The following is an 8,040-nucleotide window of genomic DNA, read 5'->3' on the forward strand; positions in this document are numbered from 1 at the left end:
AGCCCAAAAAATTTTTTAAAAAATTTTCTTTTTTTTTGGTTTAGGTTTTTTCCCCGGGACCTTTAAACCCCAGGTTCCCCCCTTCCCCTTTTGGGAAAGCTTCCACTTTGGTGTAGTTTTCGTTTATTGGTACTGAATGAACATATCAAACAAAATTGAGCAGTATAAGCCTTCTCCGGCCTGGAAAAACAGCGAACTCTAGAAAGCCGAGGCTTTGTTCACCTTTGGACACGAACACCAGTTCTAGCGAAGCCGCCTTAAAGATTGAACGGCAATAGAATAAATCAACGTTCAATCTAAGACAGCATGAGCATGATAGCTCTCGATGAACAAGCCGCTCTAAAGACTAGCTTAAACATGCTGGTACTTAAGTATGGATTGGGTTTGGAACCCTTGCAACTATGATAGAAAGCCGTTTGCTTGTTGCCAAACCCTTCGCCTTTCTTTTGAATCAAAGTGGTCGCGACTGTTGTATTTTAGTCGGTCGGGGAAACTGATGATTTCGTGCTCGCTCTCTCAACTTTGCTTGCGTGAAGGCTTAGAGCCCTTTTCGCTAGGTCCAAAAGCTTCCCAAAAGATCTGATCAACAGAAATCCCGCATTGAGCGTAGCTGATATGCGGCTACGGCTAGCCGATCATATCATTCCAACAAAAAATCTATGTATGAGAACCCTAGATATACAGATGAATAGATGTTCATGGATAGACAGACATTCCATTGATTCTTCGTTTTGGGCTGAAAAAGCTCGTCGATCCAAATGAATCATTCTTCTGGTCTCTCTTCGCTCCCCATCCCGAAAACTGACCCACGGCACCAGCGCCGTCGCTTCGCGCGCGGGGAAGGCAACGAAGTTCAGTTCGCGGGTCTGGCGCGGCGAGTGGAGCAGCCGCGACCCCTTCACCACGCTGGCTGGATCTCGTGGATGCCACTAAACGGTAGGTAGGCGGCGGATGTGTGTTTAGGTTGTCGTTCGTGCACCTGTCCCCAATGGAAGAATGGTAGATCACTGTTCCCTGCGGATCATGGCCTTACCACTCGGTCCCCGATGGCCAGCGGGGGATTCGGTATAGCAGCTCAGGTTCGTTTGCGCTGCGCGTTCGCTGGACTGGACACATATTGACTGCCACAGGAAGTATCGTTGAAAGTGACTTCGGTTCGCCAGTTCGGGCTCAACTCCTCGCTTACGTTAGCGGAACCTACAGGTCGGGCCGGGGCTCTGCGCTCTTTCTTTCTGTATTGGGACGATACCGGGGAGAGAAGGGAATGCGTCAAGGCGGCGAACAAGACAACTGCATTTGGCTTTTCCCTCCATGAGATGAGCCCAGTGCATTGGACCGATGGATAAAGAGAACTGAGCTGGCTAAAAAGCGCTTGGGCGCTCTACGTACGATAGACTCCATCAGATACATATCGATTTCTTTCAGTGGATCAAGAATAGAAAGTTGTCTCATCAATAGATGAAAATGGAGATTTCCTTATTCTTGAGAGATTCCCTCTCTATCTCTTTCGATCTATCAGAACAGATCAAGGAGCTATCTATCAGTCGATTTGAAAATAGCACGCTCATCTCGCTTTTCGTTTATTTTGGCCACAAAAACACAATCACCATAATAAGAAGCAGACAAAGCAGCTAGAAGTACTCGCTTCACGCCCTTGAATTATTATTCACGAATGAATTAGGAAAGCCAACGAAAGATTCGATTCTGACTTCGTGAAACGGTGCTGCTGTTGCCTGCGCGTGGGGCCATCCCCACTCCCGACCCGGAGGGCGCTAAGGGGCTTTTGTTTTGGAATGAATGTAGTCTTTAGCCGCCTCCGAATCAAGCTTTTATTGCGACATGCTATGCTTTCTACATTGCTAGTAGGTTGATGGGTGTACGCCCGGCACATGTTTTGGCCTTGTGTGTCCATAACTCAAAATAGGTGACCTAACGGCCGCCGCCCGACTAAACATACCAATAGTCACCAGATTCATATGAGCTACTGAGGAGTAAGCAATGATCTTCTTAAGATCGATCTGCCTTAAAGTGTCGAAAGTATATATTATGGCAATCGCGCTTAAAGTATAAATGAAAGGAGTGGAACAGAATGCCGGCTTCCAAGGGAAACATACGTGTGAAAATCTTAAAAACCCGTAGGTTCCCAATTTTAAAGCAATTCCTGCCAAGATGACGGATCCTGCCGTAGGTGCCTCTACATGAGCTGGGTAACCAAATATGAACTGGTACCATAGGCACTGACGTGAAGGAGCGAAAGAAGCAATCATAGAAAGATTTAGCTTATCCACTGAATTCATGGTTATTGAGATTTGTAAATCGGTTGTTCCTGTTGGAGAAGAATCCATGAATAGCTAATAGCATAAAAACAGATCCAAGTAAAGTATAAAGGAACAACTGATATGCTGCCTTGATCTTTCTTTATCTCCGAACCCCATACCCCTATAATAATGGTAGAGACAGGGGAGTGGCACAAGCGGAATTGACCGGTGATTGCTTGGTGAAGCTCCAGTAGGTAGCCACTCCCTTCACTCAGAGAACCGTACGTGAGACTTCCGCCTCCTTGGCTCCGTCCCGAGCTTCCGTCGACCGGCCTTGGCATTAAACCACTATCTATGCATGTATTTTCAGCCTGGACGACGAATCTTTGCTTCCTCGGAATTGGTGTCGAACAATGGTGCTTGCGTTGCGGGAGATGCCGCCCGTAGGGCCAGCCTGCTTCCGCGAAAGAACCGCTCACTAATAGCCGGACTAGTGGGGGCCCTATCTGGAGACATACTGAAAACCATGCCTTTTAGAGCAAACACAATGCCCATCTTTAAATCAAAAAAAAGGCGTAACATTCGGAAGAAAGATTACGTGCGGCCTGGCATGAGCACATGTAAGGCACAGTCGGGTTGCTCACGCAGCGGATCTCCTATCTATAGATAGAGAGAGGTGTGAAAGTAATAGCCTTATGTGGCACCCCGACTTACGGCCTTTACGCTACTACTATTGTGTAGCGGTTCAAATTGGTTGAATCTTTCTCAATCATCCTGGCGGAACTTGTATGCAGCACTAACTGCGGAGCATAAAGGTTTGGAACTCTTTTCTTATCAGATCTTAAGGACAGGACCCTACCCTATTCTCGAACCCTCTGCCGAGCTCTACCCTGCCCGCATTTCCTTGTGTTTTGAAGAGGAAAAAAATCTCTCTACCTGCTGCCAACAGTCTTTCGCTGAATTATCTGAACAGGTCGATCCTCCCATCCCCTTTGTTTTAGCAACTTATCCTAAGGTCTCCTCGCCAAGAGCTCTAGCGACGACAGAGAAGATAACCCGTCTGCTGTGGCGGGCGGCTTTTTTCTTTCACAATGGACTGGACGGTGTCCTACCTTCGGCTAGCTTACGAGTTGTCATCCCTAGTCGGGTACAGTTTCCTTTCGATTTCTCCTTGTAGCCGTTACCCGAATTCGCGCAAGTGTGTCCCACACCCCCAAGCTTACTTGACGAGGAATCCTTTCTCGCGAACAATCTAACCCTACACACCTAGGAGCACCCCTTCCTGCATATCCATACAAGACCCGAGTAGGCAGGTCAAGGGGTCCTACAATTACCCACTACTCGGAGTACCTCAAAAGGAAAAAGATGTGTCTGTCAGGTTCGGTTCTTCTTAGTTGGGTTGGGCGGAGTTCGACCAGAAATGCTATGCTTACACAAGACTACCCCTCTTCCCGAAAGCTTCGCGGGGACTACTTTAGGACGACGGACGACCGCCCGTAGAGGGTTTTGCACAAGGCCCCTGCAGAGGAAAGGCTTATCCCAGCGAATAGAGAATCACTCAGCATCCGCACAACATAGGGATTAGCACACTTTCAGGAGGAAACATAGAATAGTAGAAGATCCAGCATGCAGAACACGGCGATCATTAGAAATTCACGAATTAGAAGTAACGCCAATATACTCACCATAACTTCTCATACCAGGCCAACCCACTAAATGCAAGTAAAGGGATCAGAAATGTGGTCAATATCTGAAAAATAAAGAGATACCGTCTATACCCAAATAAAAATTGATGTTTTCATAAGGAAGCCATCGAAGGCTTTCCACAAATTGAGATTGTGCGTAGAAGGATCGAATTGTATCCGAAGAACAGGGGGATACAAAAAAGTAATAAGAGAGGCGCACAGACCAATTAATCGTATCGGTCGTATTCTTGAATTTGGAATGAAAAGAGGAGTAGTAAAAAAGCACCACCTTTAGGACAAAGAATAAGACCACTTAGATCAGAATAGCATTCACAATGTTCTAACATAAGGTAGAATCAAACCTGGAAGAGGATTAAAAACTGACAACAGGAAAAAGATGGGCGCCTAATTCCAATACAATAGGGGTCTATCAGTGCAAGTCAGCTGAACACCGTGATTGATGAGTGGGTAGGTGGGTTAGGTGCCCCTCTCGCCCAGTGGGAAGTAATGAGGCTAGTCTCCCCCCCACCTGAATGAAGAAGTAGTGGGGCCCCCTTCCCACGCGTATGCCTTTTAGATTCATGAATTTTGCGAATTACCAATGGAGAATCTTTCACAAAAATATCGGCAAAACGAAATTCGTCGAGTTCAATTTGAGTGCACCTTGCTTTTTTTTTTCGAGTAGCTTTTTCTTACGCCTATTTAGCTAGTGGGGCATTGGTCATAGCCGAAATTCGTCGAAGGGATAAAACCAAAATAAAGAAGAGAAAGAAAAAGTTTTTTCTTTCTTTCAATCCAAATAAGAGAACAAAGAAAGCACTCAAAAATGAAAGTTAGATAAAGAAGTGTTAGTAAGAACGCGCGCCTAGACTTCTTCCCCCCCTTTCTTTTCGACTTTTCTCTCTCCTTTTGTTTGTGCTTCCACCCGGGCACTGTTCATTTTTATAGAGACCCGGAAATTCTATATAATAATAAATGTAGAAAGGTGAGGGTGGTACTTTCCCCCGGCATACGGAAAGAAAATCCGGGATGGCTTTCAAGACGAGTAAGGGACGGGGAGAGGGAGGCTCTCGAAACCAAACGAGACTCGAAAGAACATGGGAATTAGCACCATTCATATGAGTACTTTTGTCTCTTCGGGGCAACAAAACAAAGAGACAGCCCTCTCTATATCTCCCGGTAGGGTCTCAGTTTGGCATCATATATCGCTCTGGGAGGCATTTTTGGGTTGTAGGCGGATGTTGGAGCAAGCTCCTCTATGCTGTGGGTGTGGAGGGGGGCTGTCGCCGCCTGATAGAGGCAGAAGCTTGGGGGCCACCGGAGCTATCTGCGTCGAGTGTTTCCGATTGAAAGAGGAAGGAGACAACTCAAATGCCAGCACAGAAATAGAAAGAGTCGTGCTTCAAAAGTAGATTCTTCTAAGATCCATTGCTCGATTTTTACATGCTCTGCTCCCCCAAAAATGCAGAGACTTCTTGCAAGAAGCAGATCCGAGTTCTGGTGGTCCGGAAAGTCATGGGAGGGCAGGCGTCATGCGTGTATATGGTACTATTGATTATAGAATCTTATGAATCAAGCACGGCACCTTTCTCTCCTCCGTCTACAAGGTAAACAGCGGCAACAGAGCACAGCGTGTTCGCCCACCTTACTGACTGGCTGGTCATTGTGCCCGTAAGAAGTCCGTGTCCTCTGACGACACGCTCCGCGTGGCATTTTCAGTCCGTATAACTTCAAAAGAATCATTCTTTATGAATCCATGACCACATTCAAACAAAGGAGGTTGCCATTGCCTCTTTGAGTGAAAAAGAGAACTTCGCACTGGTACTCTTGAGCCATGTTATTCGTCGCCCTAGGCTTACCATTCTTCATTTCATTCTATTGATTAGTTCTAGCTCCAAAGAACATATACATGGAGCTATGTCGACTTACGTACGTCTTGTTGACCTAAACGATCAGGTATACCACGCCACGTATCATCCACTCGGCTCAAGCCGAGGAAGACAAGAAAAATCAAAGATATAGTGATCGTGCCGTAAGACCTTGTTCCTTTCTACTTGACGTTCTTTATTTTCCTGGTTTACCCCACGGAGCGGTAGCTTGCTTACTTAGCGCTTGCGCTGGGATCTAATCAGAGTCAAACTTGGATTTGAAAAAAAAACCTTTCCCTTATTAGCCGGAGTACAAGTGTACTCTTTTTCTTTAAATAAAGGCGGATTATTAAAAAATCTTTTTTTCGAACAGTCTCAACGTCCTCTGTTGAGAGTCGCTTTCTGAAGACGTCTAGTAGTCTCTGACTTGGTCTTCGAATCGTAAGTCTCAGCCCCTTCCCGGCTTGCCTCGCTCTCGGGTTGGCCCCTTTCTACTTTGACTAAGTAGTATTCGCTATTGCTGATAGGTATGGGCTAGCCCATGGTGCGGTCAGCTATGATATACTCCAACTTCTTCTTTAGTAGGTTTATCTACAACATCTGGTGGTGCCCTCGTGCGTGCTGATTTCTTCCTCTGGGGCAGTCCCGGTCTAATCAAGTCAACCTTGACTCCACATGGAATAAGTTCTGTTTCTTGAGCTGGTAAGCAGGTCTATAGGCTACCTTATATACTTTTCTACAAGGTCTACTTTCAGACCGGGCCAAAACCTTCTCGGTTGTTTAAGTAGGTTTGGGCTAAGGTCGTTGCGCTCCTGCCGCCTCTTGGCAAAGTAGGCTGATGGGCAAGCCCCCTCCTGTCACTGATAGTTCGCTTGGTAATCAGGGGCTCATTACCCCGTGGCCAACTCGAAGGGGCTGAAGTTCGACGCAGAGCTTTTTGGTTGTTAAGTTATAGCAGGACTGAGCAGCATCCAGCAGCTCAATCCTTCTAGTTTACACTAAAAGTGGCTTAAGTAGCCCTCAGGAATTCCATTCTTCTCTCCGTCTGAGCTTTCAAGATATACCGACCGTGGCATCTGACACATCAGATGCCGTAGGTCGTCTTCTAACATTACCGACATTTCGGGTTTCAATTACATAAGATAAAAATAACACCATGTCAGAAACAACCTGATTTCCGACCTCTTGCATTGCATTACCATAACGAAAAAGAAAAAGAGATTAAAAAAGAGATTGCTTTTGTGACTCGGGATAAAATTTTTTATCAAAGGGGATGGTTTCCCTTAAGAGCATCCAGGAAAAAGCAGATTTGGGCGAGAATTTTCGGGTCCAAGGGAAAAAAAGGCCCCCAATGAAATCTTTAAATCTCAATATCAGAATAGCTTATATAGTCATGATTTTTCATCCTTTTTTGATTTTCATTTTTTGGATTGATTGTAAAATGGAGAAGAGGGAGGGGTTTTAAAAAGGGGGCCCAAAGGGCATGGATGGAAAAAAAGATGAGGAAGAGTATACTCTGAAAGGGGATAGATTCTCCTAATCGACTATTTTTTATGATAATGAACATTCCCTTTTAAAAAAAAAAAACTTTTTCCGGGGGGTTACCTTTTTCAATTAATTTTAAATTTGCCAATTTAGGGCCGGGAAAAAAAAGGAAAAAAATTTATCGGATTGGAAGCGATGACTTAAGCCTCTTTTTTTCTTTTATAGGGCCCCAAAACGTGACCTTTTTTTTTTTGTTCCAATTTTGGAAATGAAAAAGGCCCTTTTATTCAATTCATGAATTTGCCCACTATGAGTTTCATTTTTTTTTTTAAAAAAATAATTAAAAATAAAAATTAAAAATACACACCCAACAGCGAAAATTTAAAAGGTTCGGGAATTTTGGGTTTGGGGCCCCCGGGGTTTATTTAACCCGGAGCCCTTAACCCGGAAACTGGGGTTGAGCCCCGTCAGTCCCGAGGATTCCATAAATATATCAATTCATTATTTATTGGCTTTAATTCAGGAACTGGGTTTTTCCCGACCCCTTATGTTTGGGAAAAGGTACCTTATTTTTTTTTTAAAAAGGGAAATTTCCTTTTTTTTGTACGATACAAATGAATTTCACCAATTACATTTAATTTTGAAAAAAAATTTTTCCGAAAATTCCAATTTTTTTTATTCCGTCAAAAATTCCCCTTAAGAACTTTGTTTGAAAAAAGGGGTTTTTCATTCAAATTTAAATTG

The 8,040-nt window shown here is 44.6% G+C and overlaps 1 pseudogene; it reads right to left on the minus strand.

Annotated features, from left to right (window-relative positions):
• Nucleotides 1-1,859: 1,859 nt before the first annotated feature.
• LOC132029475 (NADH-ubiquinone oxidoreductase chain 4-like) lies at nt 1,860-4,290 on the minus strand (annotated as a pseudogene).
• Nucleotides 4,291-8,040: the final 3,750 nt, after the last annotated feature.

The sequence above is a fragment of the Lycium ferocissimum genome, chromosome 9 (assembly GCF_029784015.1).
Source record: "Lycium ferocissimum isolate CSIRO_LF1 chromosome 9, AGI_CSIRO_Lferr_CH_V1, whole genome shotgun sequence".
Taxonomy (NCBI): Eukaryota; Viridiplantae; Streptophyta; class Magnoliopsida; order Solanales; family Solanaceae; genus Lycium; species Lycium ferocissimum.